The sequence below is a fragment of the Talpa europaea genome, assembly GCF_964194135.1.
Source record: "Talpa europaea genome assembly, chromosome: 1".
Lineage (NCBI taxonomy): Eukaryota > Metazoa > Chordata > Mammalia > Eulipotyphla > Talpidae > Talpa > Talpa europaea.
This window is the reverse complement of record NC_140073.1, coordinates 110,047,819-110,066,638: the sequence shown is the minus strand read 5'-3', so window position 1 is coordinate 110,066,638 and position 18,820 is coordinate 110,047,819.

Below are 18,820 nucleotides of genomic sequence, written 5' to 3'. Positions count from 1 at the left end.
TGAAGTCACCTGGGCACTAGCAGAACTTCCTGGGCACAACCCAACCTGAGCTCAGGCCAGTGCAGCCGGTCAGCTGTGTGGCCACCTGGCCTCCCTGGCTGTCACGAGGGTATATTTCTGATATTGTCATCAGCATGACAAAGGCTCTGGGCAGAGACTCTCCACTCACTGTGTGTGCTGTGCCTATTTCTCCAGTCAGCAAAACCTTCCTGAGCTTTTGCCAGTATCTTCCTCAATGTTTTTTTATTTTCCAGTACATATGTATAATTGGTGCTTCTTTGTTGATATGCCAAAGAGCACAAAGTCCAGAGAATTCCCTGAATCCTCAAGCCCAGATTGCCGAGATCCTTCAATGTAGCCTGGAGTCTTGGATTCAGGCATGCACACTGATGGATCCTGGGCAGTAAGGAAGAGCTCAAAACAGAGTATGAGTAAGTTCCTTCTCCCTCCAGCTCCCTCCCTATTTCCTTTCACCCTCTCTGCCTTGTACCCACCCCCACCACCAGCATCCCCAAGGCCTCAGAGCCTTGAGGCCACTGGAACTTGCCCTTCATTCTGAAAGAGCTACATTCTTTTTTCTAACTAGATTCCTCATTAAACAAATCTTTCTCTTGTTATATTTACTATAACCTTGTTCATAGCATAATTTTGGTTTTATTTTATGAGTCAGTATATTTTATTTTTTTATTGAGGTAATGGTGGTTCATAACACTGTACATGATTTAGGGGAATAAACTCACACCTCCTCAGATGTATGTCACCACAGCACCCCCACCATCAGTCTTTTTACCCTAAGCCACTGGACTCCCTCCCCACTTTGCCCCCACCTACTCACCCCTACTCACCCTCACTCTCCAAGTAACCTCAGTTCTGCAGTCATATTTCTAAGGTTTATTTTGGTTTAGAATATTCAATTCCTTTGTTTTGTTTCTTTCTGTATTCCCATATGAGTGAAATCATGTGATGTTTGTATTTCTCCTTCTGATTTATTTCACTTAGAATGATCCTCTTCAGTTCCATCCATATTATCCTAAATGGTAAGAGTTCACCTTTTTTTTTTTTTAATAGCTGAGGAGTATCCCATTGTGCATATATGCCCCCATCTTCTTAATCCGCTCCTCTGTCACTGCGTACATTCATTGTCTCCTAACTTGGCTACTGTAAATAGTACTGCAGTGAGCATAGGAGTGCATATACCCCCCCTTTTTTTTTTTAAGATTTATTTATTTATGCAAGCACTGGGTACAGTCAGAAGCGCGGGAGGGTGAGAGAATTTACCAGAGCCAGAGCGGGGAGCAGAGCAGGCAGAAGGACCGAAGTACACTGCTGAGGGGAGCAGCGGGTGGCAGGAGAGGTCTGCGCGCCATGTGGGACCCTCCTCTGGTGGCCGGGGAGCAGCCGGGGATCGAACCGGTGCTGCAGAGGCTGCGGGCAGCTTCGCAACCCAGCGCTCAACCGCTGCGCCACCGGGAAGGCCCCATATACCCCTTTCAATTAGTGTCTTTGCTTTCTTAAGGTATATACCTGGAAATGGAATTAATATTTTGAGAAACCACCCTATTATTTTCCACAGGGGCCGGAACAATCTACATTCCCACCAGGAGGCTATGAGGGTTCCTTTTTCTCTACACTCTCGCCAGTATTTGTTGTTCACAGCACAATTTTGATATATTCTTTTGTGTTAAAAGGCTTCTCCCCACCAAGGATGAAGGTGAGGTAGAGTAAAGTGACTGAAGAGATAAAAAGTCACAAACAAGCAAATTTCTTCCTCTCCAAATTTACTTGAGGGCCATTGAAGAGTCAATGGCACTCTCCGGGGGGTATGGAGGCCACAAGGCCAGCCCCTCTGAAGGGTCTGTTGTCACACAACACACCATGAGCCCACGCAGGGCAAGAACTGCACTATGCTCCATGCTCTTCCTTGGCACTGAGGTAGGAGGCAAGCTCTGGACTGTTAGACCCATTGAGAACCTTACTAACCCATATGTTTTCCCTTTCCTTACAAGCTGTTTCCTCAGTGGGTTCTGTGAGGAAACCCCTGAGTAAACAGAGAGTATGCTGTTGGCCCCAAGGTTTCTCTGAGGTGCACCCCAGGGACACAATTCCAGGCTAGGCCCACTTCCAGTCCTCTTGCCAGCCCTCTGGCCAGGCACAACTGTTGTTTCCTTGAAGTAGTTTCTTTCAAATACATTCACTTCAGCCTTGAAGGAAAAGCTTATAGTTCTGAACAGCAAGGCAGAGGAAATCTCTGAGGCAGATGTCCACAGAAGGCACTGAAGCCCTGTGCCCCTCCCTGCTAGAGTGCCCTCCCGGCAATAGAACAATAGCTCCAATCATGCAGGGGAACTCCACAGGCTTCCAGGTTGGCTTGTTTTCAACATCTGTGTGTTTCAAGGGCCTCATCGTGTGTGAGGGGGTGGGGTGAGCATGAAGTAGCTGGCATATCAGGTCGTAAAGACATAGAGATGGCTATCATCCCCATTTTATAGATCGAGAAATTAAGGCTCAGAGGCAGTAGCTAAGAATTGATAGGACTCTTTGTGCTTCCCCTGTGGCGCAGCAGTTGAGCGCTGGGCTGCAAGGCTGCCCGCAGCCTCTGCAGCGCCGGTTCGTTCCTCGGCCACTGGCGAGGGTCCCACCAAAAAAAAAAAAAAAAGAATTGCTAGGACTCTAAGTTTAGTCTAAAGTTGTCTAATATGAAATCCCATTTCTTAATCACCATTGCTCTCTATCTGTGGTGGGCTGTTTGGATATCTGGGGCCAGAGCTACCAACCAGGCTTACCACCTGGACAGGAAAGCCATGCTTAAGGACTGTGTCTCAGGAGAGAGACCTTTTTTTTTTTTTTTTTAGCCAATAGTATTTGTTGCTATTTCTGGTCCAGAAACCCAAGAAACAGCAATCTGTTTCTTGCACGCCTCATTTTTCTAATCTATAAAATGGAAATAATAAGAGGGTCCTAGTAACATGTGAGGATTAAGTTAGTTAACATGTATGAAGCTCCCAGGACAGTCCCATACATGGTAAGCAGACCATATCACTGATGATATCATCGCCACCACCATCGTCAGTACCCCTATCCTCATCACCACCACCACCATCATCAAGGTCTGTGTGTAGGGTTCCAATTCCAATGTGAATGTATGTGTATGACCCAATTCCAATGTGAATGTATGTGTATGAATGTGTGACTTCGCCACACCAACCCCACCTTGTGTTTGAGACTTCAATTCAATTCTAATGCTATTTACCTGAAGATAGCATCAGATTCCACAGGTAAAGTCTCAGTCTCCCAAGACCATTGCCCTCCATTTCAGATGCCAACTAGAAAGCAGCTCAGTGTTTACCTGTGCATCTGACCAACTGGCTACAAATCAGAGGTTGCCAGGACCCTCCTCAGGGTCTATTTTGCTAGAGTGACTTGTGGAACTCAGAAAAAACAATTTACTCACTACATCATTGACTTCTTACAAATGATATAAGTCAGGAATGGAAGAAAACAGTGGACACAGTACGGGGAATGGGCATAAACATTCCAAGCCCTCTGCTGATGTGCCACATTCCCCAAATTTCCACATCTTCATCAAACCGGAAGTTCTCCATAGCCCCTCTTTTTGGACTTTTTCTGAAGGCTTCATTACATAGGCATGATTGACTAAATCATTGACATTGGCAATTGATCTCAAACCTCTAGCCTCTCTCCTCTCCCAGGAGGTGGGGGGCAGGGAGGAGGTAGCCCTCCAACCATTTAGTTGGCTCCACTGGCAACTAGCCCCCATCTTTAATTGCTTCCCAGTCACTTCATTCTCATAACAAAAGACACCTCAACACTGAGGAAATTCCAAGGCTTTTAGGACTGGTGAGCCAGGAAGTGTGAATGAGAAATATATGTTCAGTCACATAAATGATATATAACCGAACAAATATTTCTGAAAAATCATATCACAATCTGATTTGAAATCCCATTGCTTAGACATTACTTCCCCAACTTCTCTCCAGGAGGAATCCAGCACTCCTGCCCAGTATTGTCATAGTTGTTAAAGATACTTTTATCACAGTCATTCTCACTAACAGCCCTAATCTGAGCAGGAATTGTGGCTATTCATCTCTGTGCCCTAAAAATAGTAGGCATGCAATAAAGTGTGTGTTGAATGAAAGAAAAAAAATGGGGTTTACTTCTAAAAATAAAACATTCAGATAAACCTGAATGATCTGATTCTTACAAGATTTTTAAATATACACCCCCCCAGCTCACGTCTGAGAGATCAGAACCTAGTCGGTGACAAGATAATTAAAAGGACTTGAAATTGTGATGTGTTAAACACATGTAAGAGATTTCCGATGTGATGATCATTCTATCAATAACAGTAGTAACAAGTCCCATCTGAGGCACCAGTGCCCTTGACACCTTAAAGTTCCCTCTTCCTTCAGAATTTGAAGACTCAGAAATAGGTAACTCTTAATAAATATCCCATGAGTTGCCCTAAATGAAAATTTCTCCAAAAGAGTATCATTGCTTAGAATGTTTTAAAATGAACCTTCGAAGACAAACTCCAAAAATAGGTTCATGAAATATTGCTTAATCAAGCCTGTATGCCCAACACTGGACCTATGATATGAGTTAAGACATGGTGTCTACAAGGGAAACACATACTTGAACAAATAATTCATACTTGGTGAGTGATGCACAGAGATGCCCAGCATGCTCAGAAAGTTTAGCGGAGGGACCACATTTGGGGATTTGAGGATTTTGAAATGGTTGTAGAGACTGGCCTAGGATCTTTCCTGGGCAGCTGTAGTTCAGAAATATCAAGGACTGCTAAGCACAACACTGCACATTCTAAGAAGGTGCAACTTCCTACCACTCTTGTAACCCATATTGAAGGGACCAGCCCTTCTAGGACTCTGGGGCTGCAGGCCACAGGGGCAGGCACTCCCTCCTACCACCCAGCAGGTAGGCATCTTTGCTCAAACAAAACCAGTGCAGTCTCTGACTGCCTCAAAGCCCACAAGCCCTCCACACCTGATCTACAAATAACTGAAGGTCATCCGCCTCACTTCGAACATTCTCACCATGTGCCCTGTGGAGGAGCATTATCCCAGACCCGAACACCCACTGACCATTGTGATTTTCAAGGGATGGTGACTCTGTACTAAGTACTGTATATATAACCGAACAAATGGACAATTATTTTTAAGTAAATGAAATGCTGTGAGAAATGAATCAGCAGTGCTGGTCACAAGTAATAACCTTTCATTCCCCTTGTGCAGCTAGATTCTCCCAACTAGAAAAACACATGAACATACAATTAAAGGAACCCTAAAGGAAAGAATTTTACATCTCAGGCTCCTGGCTGTCAGCATGGCTGCTGGCATATGGCTTCCCCAACCCTCCGGCCACACCATTACGTAGGTAGAACTCATTACGCAGGTGGAACTCCAGGTAAACCCTGCAGGGATTTCTCCCCTAGCTCAACCCCAGTTATGCCGGGCAACTAATTATCCCTAAGTAACCTTTGTTCCCCTTAGAGACCCAAGACCTGTGAAAGGCCACTCCCATGCCTCCAGGCCCCTGGCACCACTGGTCCCAGGAAGGAATTCTAGGAAGAGGCTGGAATGGAAGGCTTGGCAATTCTGGACCTGGTGCTGGGTCAAGGACAATGGATGTGGGGACTAAAATGCTACTTTTGTCAACTGATTAGCACCCCCAAAGAAATTCCATACCATTGGGGTGCTTGTTGAATGGGAAGGCAGAGGAAGGAAATATGAGGAGGCAGTACCTGATAAAATACAGCTCTGTGGAAGAGTTGCTAGATTTGTAAAATGGAAACAGTTGAAGATTTGAACAGCTCAGGTATTGGGTGATTTTTGAAATCATGGAATTTTAAAATAATAGCAGCATGGTGCTCTCTCTTATTATAACATGTTTATGGTGAATTTTTGCTAAAATACAGAAAAGTATAAACTAATCAAAATCACTAGCAAACTGGCCACTGAGAACAAACCCTATAGACATTTGGTGTACCACCCCTTTATCCTTTTAAACTGTATTTGCCTATCATCTAAGGTTTCTTGAAGTCATATTTTGTTGCTATAGTTGGATATCTTATTCATTCATCACACAAATATTTATGGATGGCCCACCATAGGCTGGGGATTCAGCAATGAGAAGGAAAAAAAAAATCACATCGAGAAAGGCAAGTATCCAATGATCTTGCTTATATGTGGAATCTAAAAACAAAGGTCATAGATACAGATAACAGATTGGTGGTTGCCAGAGGTAGGGGGTGGGTGGTGGGGGAGGTTCAGGTGTTGTGGAGCTGGGAGGAAATGGGTGAAGAGTGTTAAAATAAAATAAGTCATGGGGATGTAATGTACACCATGGGAACTATTGTTAATAATACTGTATTGCATATTTGAATGTTGCTAAGATTGTAGATTCTAGGAGTTCTCATTACAAGAAACAAAATTTGGGGCCTCTCTGGTGGCTCAAGGGGTTAAGCACAGCACTATGAAGCAATCCACAGCCTCTGCAGGACGAGTTCAATCCCCAGCTGGCCAGAGAACATCCCACATGGCGCAGCAGACCTCTCTTATCTCGCCCACTGCTCCCTTCAGCAATGTATTTCAGTCTGCCTATTCTGTTTCCCGCTCTGTCTCTGGTGAATCCTCTCACCCCACTGCATCTTTGGCCTGTACCCCAGCTCTTGTATGCATAAATAAATAAATCTTAAAAAAAAAGAAAATTTGTAACTATGTATGGTGTTGGATATTAACTAGACTTATTGGGGTGATCATTTTATAAATATATAAATATCAAATCACCTAAAACTAATACAATGTTCTATGTTAATAAAATGGAATAACAAAAAAAAATAATTTCCAAGGTAGGAGGAATCTACTTGAGGAAAATGGTAACATTTTTTAAGATAGGTAAGAGAGCTGTCTAAATTTAGAGACATACTGCATTATGAAAGATTCTGTTGTGAAGATGTAGATTCTCTGCAAATTAATTTGTGTTACGTCAATGTAACAAAAATTACTATGAGATTGTCACAGACTGTTAAAATAATGATTTAATGTTATAGGAAGACTAAATAGAAGAAATAAACAAAAAAAATAAGAATTTGGAGGAAGGTTTTCCCTAACAAGCATTAAATTATATTTAATAATATGTAAGTCAATGTGATGTTGTTTCAAGAATAAACTTACGAATTAAAGTATATAAAATGGAAAATCCTGGAATTGTGTACACACATAGTTTTTACATTCTGTGCTTTATATTAGGAAAATGTTACACTGTGCAATTAATGATTATAGGATGATAATTGGCCGGCTAAGTAGAGAAAATAAATTATTTATGACATAAATAATAGGAGAGATATTTTTAGGTATCATTTTAAAATAAAGAAAATATAGTTATACATTTATCTGATTTTGCAGTGAGAAAATGATGCAATCAATCATAAAAGAAACATTGATAGATTTGACTACTTAAGAATGTAAAAAATTGGTCCTCCCTGGTGGCACAAGGGGTTAAGCACTGCACTATGAAGTAAACTGCACACAGCCTCTGCAGCACAAGTTCGATCCCCAGCCGGCCAGGGAGAAACCACATGGCGCAGCAGACCTCTCCTGTCTCGCCCACTGCTCCCCTCAGCAGTGTATTTCAGTCAGTCTGCCTGTTCCATTCCCCACTCTGTCTCTGGTGAATCCTCTCACTTCCAACTACTCAGCCTGTACCCCAGCTCTTGTATACATGAATAAATCTTTAAAAAAAAGAATGTAAAAATTTACATTAAAAAAATGAACAAATCTGAAAGATAATTAACAACTGAGAAAAAATAACAGCAAATAAGTGAACAGGCTTTATAGAGAGAATTCTTCAATAAGAAAAAAACCTCCATAAAAAATGGACAGAGGACCTGATCAGACAATTTGCAATAGCCAATAAACATGTGAAAAAGTTCAACTTCATCAGTGATCAAGTAAACGATAATTAAAATAACAGTGAGATAAAGGTCATCATTTATCATATTACCGAGTGCTTTTAAAAGTTGTCATATCCAGTGGTAAAATTAGAAATGTTTATGCATACAGAGTTACAACTGATCAGGCCCTTTCCAGGCAAAATTGGAAATGTGTATCAGTAACCTGTTACAAACTTACATTCTTTGACCAAACAATTACACTTGTAGGAATTTATCACATAGACATAAATAGAGATCTCCCAAAGATTTATGGTTAAGCATCATGTTATTAATAATAGAAAAGTGATCAAAACAACCAACAAAAAAATGTTTGAATGCATTATTTGTTACATGGTGGAATTTTATGCTGTCATTACAAAATAATGTTTTTGAAGAAACTGTAATGAAGTAGAGAAATGTTCACAATATAACAATAAATGAAACAAATCAGTACCCTTCCATGATCTAACTTCCCGCTGTTGAACCCCCCAGTTGTCTGAACCCCCATCTGCTCCATTCTGCCCCTCACCCACTCCACCCCAACCATCCTGGACTTCTGAATGTGTTGTCAGCAGACCCATTATTTGCAGCCCCAGGTCTTTGCCTGAAACATCGTCCTGAGAGCTCTGCATCACTGTTCCTTGACTTTCTTCTGTCTCTAGTTCAACCGCATCTTATCAGCCAGATCATCATCCTTGGCTTCTCCATTTAAAAATAGCCACTCCTCACCCCATCCACAGCCACCCACACTTTCTGTCCCCTTACCTTACCTTATTTTCCTCTATAACACAGATTGCTGCCTGGCATATGACAGACATTCATGATTATTTATTTGTTGTCTGTCTCCCCATGAGAAGTGCAGCCCCATGAGGAAAGGGAACTTGTCTGTTTTGTGATTTAGTTCACTTAGCAAAACAAGATTCATCCTTGTCACAATCCATTTTTCTTATATGGAGTCTGTATATTTCTTCATGATGTTTATTCCAAGGTACTTTTTATTGCAAATTCTTTTCTTTTGCATATTTTTTGAGGATAAAATTTTAAAAAGCAGGACAAAGAAGAAATAAGTTTGTGATGTACATCATGAAGAATGGCCTCACTGCTGCGCTAATGAAATTAGAGAGGCGGCCCTTCTTATCCATGGTCCCACACTTGGGGCCTAAACAAAAAATATCAGGTGTGTAATGTATATTAAACTAAAATAGAATTGCTGTAACCAAAAGACCTAAAAATACAGTGGAATAAAGAACAAAGAAGTTTATTTCTCTCACACATGATGGCCAGAGGTATATCAATCCGGTGGGCAGTTCTGGTCTAACCAGTCAATCATCAACCCACATCCTTCCAGGTTACTGCTCTGCTACCCTCTAGGGCATCACTATTGCCCATGGAGGCAGATTTGGTGGAAAATTGTCAATACTGACCATGATGTGTTCCCTCAAATATCAAATGTGACAAGCGAGGGTCAATGACAGAAAGAGTGATGTGTACAGTCACTCAAGTACACAATTCTGGGCACTATTTCCCCCTTCACACATCAGTGCTACTCCTAAGGTCATGATGTGGCAGCATATTTGCCCATTTCTCTGCTCTTAGACGTAGAGGGAAATGACCAAACCAAACTCATGTTCACTGTTCTTTTCATCTGAACATAACACTACTTGGGGTGCTGTCCTCATATAGATGACACATTTATTCAAAATGAATTCTTTCTATTCGTGGATCACCAGTGTCATATGTCTGCCACAATAGCTCACGTCTGTGCTTCATTATATGAAAGCAGTTGGTGGCAGGAATGGCAAGTTGTTCACCCATATCTAATCCCCCTTTCTTTTTTTTAAGGTTTATTTATTTATACAAGAACTGGGGTACAGGCCAGAAGCATGGGAGAGTGAGCAGATTAACCAGAGACAGAGCAGGGAGCAGAACAGGCAGACGGATCGAAAACACTGCCAAGAGGAGCGGGTGAGAGACGAGAGGTCTGCCGCACCATGTGGGTATCTCCCAGGCCAGCCAGGAATCAAACCCGTGCTGCAGAGGCTGCGGACAGCTTCACAGCACTGCTCTCAACCTGCTGTGCCACCAGGGAGGCCCTAGTCCCCCTTTCTATAAACAGGATGAATTAAAACTTGACATTGGTAGTCAGAATAAGACCAATACATTTCCCATCTTCCTTTGCACCTAGGTGTGGCCATGTGACCAGGTTCTGGCTGATGGGATGCCAGCAGAAGGGGCATATGCATCTCATTCTAACTTGTGTCCTTAAACAGAAGCAGCATGTCCTTCCTTTCCTCCTCGCCCCTTCCTTCTGCCTAGACTGTGGGTGCAATGGGGATAAGACAGCACTCTGAGTTGCAGAACAACAAAGAAGAAGGAGCCTGGGTCTGCAATGACACTATTGCTGAGCATACACAGGCTTATTTCAGGAACGCTTTCTAGCCATAGGTCCTATCCACATAAGGCCCCTTGTCTTGGCTGTCCCCTGACCCAGGCATAGTTGCACCTCAACAGTCATAGGGCACAGCTTAGGGAATTCGTTTTTTCATCCACTCCCAACATCTAATTCCTCATCCTCCACCCAGTGTGTGTGGAGCACCTGTCTGGGGTCAGGCTTTGGGGACAGAAAAATGAATAAGGCAGGGTCCCCACCCCAGAAAAAAATTAGAGAAGATTGGTCATGTTAAGAATTCTATAAGGGCCTCCCAGGTGGCGCAGCGGGTTGAGCACCACGCTGTGAAGCTGTCCTCAGCCTCTGCAATGCCAGTTCAATCCCGGCCGGCCGGCCGGCGAGTGTCCCTCATAGTGCAGCAGACCTCTCCTGTCTCGCCTGCTGCTCCCCTCAGCAGTGTATTTCATCAGTCTGCCTGTTCTGTTCCCTGCTCTGTCTCTGGTGAATCCTCTCACCCTCCCATGCCTCTGGCCTGTAACCCAGCTTTTGTATAAAAATAAATAAATCTTTTTAAAAAATTATTATATAAGCTTGAGTCAGTGAAGAAATTCAGAGAGGATTAAGAAACGCTGCTGAAAATCATTATCACGCTAGAGACTTATAACTGTTCTCAAAATAGATGTCCGTAAACATGCTAGCTCCACCAGACTGAAGGTGGCTTTGCAAGAGAAATCCTAAGACAATGGCTTCTTTTGCAGTCTCCTCAGTTGTGTTTTTATACAAGGTTCTGCAAAATTCAGAAACCCAACCAGAATGCAGTGACATGGACTCTGTGTTCATGTTTTAAACAATAATTAAAACAAGAATGATTTTAATCACACTAGTTTTGCAGTTCCTGTGACCTGCTGCCCCCCACCTCTGCCCACCATTATTGCTCTTTCACAGAAACAGTCATGTGGCACCTGGACAGGCCCAGCATAATCTTCTACAACCTCTCACCCAGGCTTGCTTCAATCAAGGACACCTTTGGCTGCATCCTAACATGTCTTGTGCTTTCTTGCTTATGTCCTTTTGTTCCAACTGTCCCTTGCCTCTAGAAACTCCTTCCCTAGGTTGCCTGATAAATCTCAAATATAGTGAGGGTTTTCCTGATTCTCCTGAGTGGAATGTGTACAAACACACACACACACACACACACATCTGGGCACAAACATGACTCACTTTGCCTGCTAATCACATTGAAAGCTGCCCGGACAGAGGCTGTGCCGCAGTGACTTACTCTTCTTGGTGTGTCCTTAAAGCAGAATTTGCATAGGGAGGTACGTAACAAATATTTGTTGGATTTGATTAGGCTGAAATTTTTTCCCTCTGGTGGCACTATAACAGAGAGAAAGGGCATGGAGGAGGAGCCAGGGTCTGGAGGCTAAGGGCACACCTTAGTAGTGTAGCATTGGTGTCTCATATAAAGTCAGGGTTACAGTAACACTTTTTCCTTCATAAGGTTTTAGGGAGAATACTATAAATGCTGGCTCTTCGCACCACCTATATAATTCAGTGATTAACTGTATGACTCTGATGGAGTGTTGCAAACTTTCTGGATTTCATTTGCCTGGGGAATTAAAATAAGAGAAATACTGGGTATTGGGATAATTATTTATCCATATTAAAACATCGTATAATTTGTGACCACAGTAATAGTCAACGTCAAGCATTATTAAAGATCTACATGTGAAAAGGAGATTGTCAAAACTTCTGGAAAAAGCATAGAAATTACCTTTGTGATCTCAAAGGGTTAAGCTGCTTTAACTCAGAGTGGCAGGAAGGGGCAGGGCCTGCCCCACAGCAGCTCTGCCAGCTTTGTGGAGGCTTCCCAGGCTGTCGGCATTCTGACCCACTGCAGGGGCAGAATAGACATCTAGAAACAAGAATTTCCAGCACTGCAAAGGTCACTTCCACACGCACCTCACAGCACAGCAAGCCACAACTCTTACCAGAAAAGAACGTCAGAGCAGATGCTGGTGGACAGCTAGCATCTCTGCCATATTAAATAAACCATAAAGAAAAAGACAGACACATTTAATTACATTACATTAACTTAAAAATTCTACTCAACAAAGACAAGAAAAAAAGTCAAAAAGACAAGCATCAGGCAGGAAAAATAAGTCAGCAACATTATAATTAACAAAAACTGGCATTCAGATTTATGAAGAACTCTTTCAAATCAATAAGAAAAAGAGAACTAACTTAATAGAAAAATTGGCAAAAGATATAAAGAAGCAGCACTCAGAAGAGGAAACCCTAATAGCCAACACACATGTGAAAAAATAATCAGCCTCAAAAGTAGCCAGGAAAAGACAAATTAAAACCATAAATAGATGCCATTTCACAACCATAACTTTGTATGGAAATTTCAATTTAACACTAGAATAAAGTGCAACTCGGTCACCATTGGAGGTAGTATACACCAATGCAACTGTTTTAAAGAACAATTTGACACAATGGAATAAAGTCGAAATACACATATTATTGCATCTTTGGATATACACTGCATCTTTAGATTTACACCCTGGAAAAATGCTTGCACCGAAGCACAAGCATGCAGGAAAACTCACAGTGACATTGCATGTAACAGTAAAAAAAAATTTACGAACAACCTTAAAGTCCATCAATTAGAGGATGGATAAACAAATCGTGATGTATTAATACAATAAAATGCTATACAATCCCTAAAGAAATGAAAGGAATTAGAACTATACAGATTAACCTAGATGGATCTCCCAAATGTAATTCCGAATAAAGAGCAGGTGGCAAAAAATATCTTACAGGATGAGGCTAAATGTAAAGTTCAGAAATATGCCAAACAACTCCGCATATTGCAGAAGGATGCATAAATAGTGGAAGTATAAAAGAAAGCATGGCAGGATAAACATGGAATATAGAACAGTAATTTCCTAAGGAGCAGGGGCAGGAGAGGCATAAACAGGGGAAGTGCACAGGGTATATTAATTCAATTTATAATATTTTGTTTCTTGGACTAGTAGATGAGTAAGTATCCATTTTGATTTTTAAATTCTTTTTATATGTCTGAAAATAACTCATGATAAATTTCAAAATGCATGTCTTTTCGTAAGTTCCCTCAAGTGACAGTGTGTGACTTCTGACTCTACATCGTAAAAGGCAGGGTGACTTCTGCCTTGTTTTCTTGCCTCACTTGCTCTAGGGAGGCCCTGTCCTGATGGAGGGGAAAATAGAGATGAGCAAGAGCTTTCCTTCTGACACCTCTTCTCCCCAGAGGCCTGGAAGGACTGGCAACAACCTCCTAGATATCAGGTCCTGCAAGTCCAGGGGTCCTGGAAAAGAAGCTAGCACCTCAATACCAGCCTCCAGGAGTGTTGTCTGCACCAGTCACCTCAGGCTTAGAAGGAATTTCAATTGCTTGGCCTTTATGGAAGAAGTGTCTCCAAACGACCATTTGTGTCTCCCTCATTGTCTTCAGAGACCCCCCCTGTATGGTGCACCTGTGATGTAAAAGGATTTTAGAGTTCCCAGCCTCAGTTGCAGCTCAGTAGCTGTCAAATAGAGTCAGATTAATCCCCTATCAATGAAATTACAAAGAAACCTTAGCAAACCTGTCATCTAACCACACAGTACAGATTGCTCTTTTCCTTTCTTTACTCCAAATGCTGATCCCAGAGCTCCAGCAGACTAACTTCTCTCTCTTCCTTTCTCCTACTTCCACCCCACCTGCCTCCTCTCTCCTTTGAAGTCCTCAATTTGTAATGCCCTTTTCAGGTTCTTTCCTGTCCCACCCTTCCTAGCCCCCTTCCCCATACCATTTGGCTATTGGCTCCATTTCCTCACAAGTAAAACTTTGGCAAATAGAAGTGACAAGGAACCAGCTTTCTGGAGACAAGAGGGAGAGAGAAATGGGAGGTTCCTTATCTCAGATGTGATCCCTGGTGAATTAACCCCTTACCCTCACCATGAAGATGCCCAGACAGGGGCCATAACCCCACTTGGAAGTTTCTATTCAGACTCCAGTTACTCCAGTGCTAATCTTGCAGACATGCACCATTCGGCAGCCCCCAACTCATCTGTTGTCCTGGAGGGGAATTTTTCTTTGTTCCCAGTCCTTGAAATGGTAATGATTTCTCCTGTCATCTATGAAACTTGCAATGTTGTCATGGGAGACAAATGCATCAGTGTTAGTAATCCTTAGATAAAAGATGCTTTGCACATGTGAAAGAATTATCTTTAATTTCGTCTCTTGGGTATATGGTGAGGATTAATTAGTTAATCTCAGCAAAGTGCTATAATTGTTGGGAGGAATTATGAAAACCCTGGGGATGGAGTAGCTTTGAATTTAGTCACTTCAAACTGTTCTGCTGTTAGCAGCAGCAGAGGGAGCAGGTTCAGCCTCTCAGATGTCACAGACCAGCTTGATTTCCAGCCAGATCCCAGACCATACATACCTGGCTGGGCGTCAAAGGTGAAAATAACTTTGAGTGGGGGTTGGGAGAGTTATCCATGTGCAAAGAATACTCAAAACTTGAATTCTCTAAGATTCTGTTCATGCCCTTGACCCTCACCTGAGTCCCCCAAGGCACGTATGTGAAATGGAGTGGGAGGAAACTAAACTCCACACAGGTGCTAGATGGGTGCTGACCCAGCATGGAGCTGCCCCCAGGAGAGCAGGGAGGCACCAGTGAGGAAGGATTCTCAACCTGGGTCATGCAGCTGACAGACCCCAAACCTCGCTAGGTCTCCACGTCCTCATTTATATGTCAACAAGGGTGAACCAGATGTGTGACCTACAGTTCCATAGATTATCCCTTGGAGGAAAGTTCCATTGAATCCAACCTATTGTGCATTCATAGAACTTTGACCAAGATACTTAAGTGGGTGTTTTTTAAAGCCTATAAGTGGGACATAATAATGAGAAAGGCAGAAAATTTATATTGATTTCTTAAAAAAGGGAAAAAATAGGCAATTTACCCTGAAAGTGACTTTCAGCAAAATGTTGCTTGGGTACTGTTATAAGATTAATTGTGACCCTCAAAATTTCCTATGTTGAAGTCCAAATCCCTAGTACCTCAGAAAGTGACCTTCTTTGAATATAGAGTCTTTAAAGAGGTAATTAAGCTAAAATAATGTCATTAAAGTTGTGTCTCTATAGCAAGAGAAATCTGGATACAGACACACACACAGACGGAAGACAATATGCAAATATAGACAGAAAATGCTAAGCCAAGAGGAGAGATCTGGGAGAGGTCCTGCCCTCATTACCTGCAGAAGAACCCCAATGTTGATCTCACACTTCCAGAACTGTAATAAAATACATTTCTATTGTCTGAGCCAATTTATCTTTGGTGCTTTGTTAGGACAACCCTGCTGCAGACAGGACAGCCGATGAAGTTCTCTGCCATTAAGAAAGACTTGGAGTCTAAATGAATCTGCAATGGGGAGAGGCTGGGGAGAGTGCCATTGAGAGCAGCTCTGTCTTTCACTCTCCCAGCCCAAGCTGTTTTTGAAGATATGAACAAAGAACAAGAAAACAGCATGCAACTGTGTTTTTTGCTTATACAGATTAATAAGTTACTGAGGAAAACAAGTTTTTTGTGCTTAGTAGGGAACATGCACAGAAGCCAGCACGTTCTCAAAGAACAGGAGTCAATTCAGGGAAGAAGTTCTGCTTGCAGAACTTCTTTTTTTTAAAAGATTTGTTTGTTTGTACATACCTGGATACAGGTCAGAGCTGTGGGGGGTAAGAGGATTCACCAGAGACAGTGGGGAGCAGAACAGGCAGATCAACTGAAATACACTGCTGAAGGGAGCAGCAGGCGAGTCAGGAGAGGTCTGCTTCGCCATGTGGGCAGCTCCCTGGCTGGAGATCAAACTCATGCTGCTGTGGTTGCAGATAGCTTCATAGGCTGTGTCTTAACCCCTTTTGCCACCAAGGAGGCCCTGTTTGCAGAACTTCTAACATCCTGAAACTCTGTATGCAGAGTAAACAGGTATTCTCCAAAAACTCCAGCTCCCTTTAGGGCAGCAGGCTCTCAACACAACCGTAGCAAACCAATTCAGGCACTATAACAACATTAACAGCAAATATATATAAAGTGTTCAGTGCACTGTTTTGAAACTTTATATATATTAGTTCATTTAATCTTCACAAATTCAATGAGAGGTAAGCACCATATTTATCACCTTCCTTTCATAGGTGAATAAACTGAGCATCAAGAGACTAAGTAACTTACCTAATGACACACAACAAATAAATAAAGGTTGGATGATAAATCTTGAGCTGAATCCAAAATCTGAACCAAAAATCTGTCTTATAACCACCAAACTCTATTGTCTCTCAGGTGTAGAATAAAGAGGATGATTCCTTGCCTCACCCCTACTCCTAAGCTGTTCCAAACCAGAAAAAATGAAAATTCAGGCTCCATAAGTTCATTCATATTCAAATACTCAAGACCCTTTGATGAATCTGACACTTTCAGAGACATTGAATACAGATTGTTAGGGACTAACTGTGGCTCCCTAAAATTCATATGCTGAAATCCTAATCCCAGGGGTTACAAGAGTAGTAGGTGAGGCCTTATAAGATAATTAGATGATGAGAATAGGGCTCTTGTGAATGAGATTATACCACTATAAGAAAAAACATAGAGTTTTCTCTTGCACATGTAACGATATGAGAAGTTGGTAATCTTTCACCATGAAAGAATGTCCTTGCCATATACAAGTATCTGCCAATATCTGATCTTGGATTCCCAGCCTCTGGAAATGTAAGAAATAAATGTTTGCTTTTTAAGCCATTCAATCTAAGGTATTCTGTTATAGTAGTCCAAATTAAGATGCAGAAATCATGGTGTTAAAAAAAATCATGGTGAAATTGCAAGACATGGATGATTGAACCATCCTTATCCTGCAACCTATGCATTCAGTTTAGTTCAGCATTTGATGAGGTTATACAGTGTGTTGGCCATCAACATCCTGTTTGTTATACACACTTATTCAGTGAGTCATCCTGGACAATTAAGTGACATGCAGCTCAGGTATTGCCTTTGAAACTCCTTTCCTAATGTTTGTTAGCATCAACAGTCACCCCCACTGTCACCACCACCACCACCACCACCATGGCTGGCACAACTCCCAGAGGAGCGTGAGTGAAGCAATAATTGTGCCTGCTTTATCGGGTAGTTGTGAGAATTTAATGAGTCTGGCACTTAGTTGTCTCTCAGTAGAAGTTCTTCCTTTCCCCCTTTGCAATCAGTTGATAAAGTTTTGCTCAATGCAGATGAAACTATGGGTTCTAAACCTGTGCTGTGTTTACATTTTAATTCACTGTATTAAATTAAACCTTCTTTCCTGGTTTTTTCAGGGTTGATGACAAATCAAGCTTGTATTCTTGCATATTGGAAAGATACAAGCTTTGCCCAAAATGTGCAGTCAGCAAGTGGATGTGAGTAGGAAGCTTGCTACCGGAGCACCTTCATCTTCGCAGCTGCCTAGAAGGGAAGGAAACTCATGATATATAAACACAGAGAAGAGGCACTATCCATCCCTCCCCCGAAAATCAGTATTCTAAAAGGACAATCCTATCCCACCCCAGTCCTGATTTTTCCAGATGCTCTGTCCATTAAAAGTGCTCACATCCAAGGCCTCTCCTGGTGGCGAAGCAGTTCAGCGCTGGGCTAGAAGCTGCCCACAGCCTCTGCAGCACCAGTTTGATCCCCGGCCGCCGGTAAGGGTCCCACATGGTGCCAAGACCTCTCCTTCCACACCCGCTGCTCCCCTCAGCAGTGTATTTCTTCGTCAGTCTGCCTGTTCTGTTCCCCGCTCTGACTCTGGTGAATTCTCTCACCCTCCCGCACTTGTGACTGTACCCAGTGCTTGTATAAATAAATAAATAAATAACTCTTTAAAAAAAAAAAAAGTACTCACATCCAGCTGCTCTAATACATAGAAGTTGTGATTTATTTTGCCATGCACTGTGCCAGCCCAGCCCAGAGCACACTTCAAAAGCCTATCTTTCCTCTTCACACGAAAGAGTTTGGACAAAACAAAACTGAGATGAGCAGGGTTGTGGGTTTCTTTACCCTATTGGTCAATAAATAAGAGACAAAAGCAAAATAGAGACTGGCTGTCCAAAGCTTTGTGGACCGTGGGAAGTGGCGTTGCCAAGGCAATGATTTGGAGCCAGACAGGAGAAGCTGGTGTTACAAGGACAGGAGACCCAAACCACATTTCCTGAAGGGAAGAGAGAAACTCAAAGGGAATTCACCACCAATTGGTAGGATTTCCATGTTTTGTCCGAAACATGTATTTCTAGCCTGCTTTATGTTGGAAAATTGTGTTCAGAACTCTGAACTCTGAACACAGTAGACTTATCATATCCTGACTGTTACAGCTAACTTAAAATCAGATGAGAGGGAAGGAAGGGAAGTGGAGAGTCG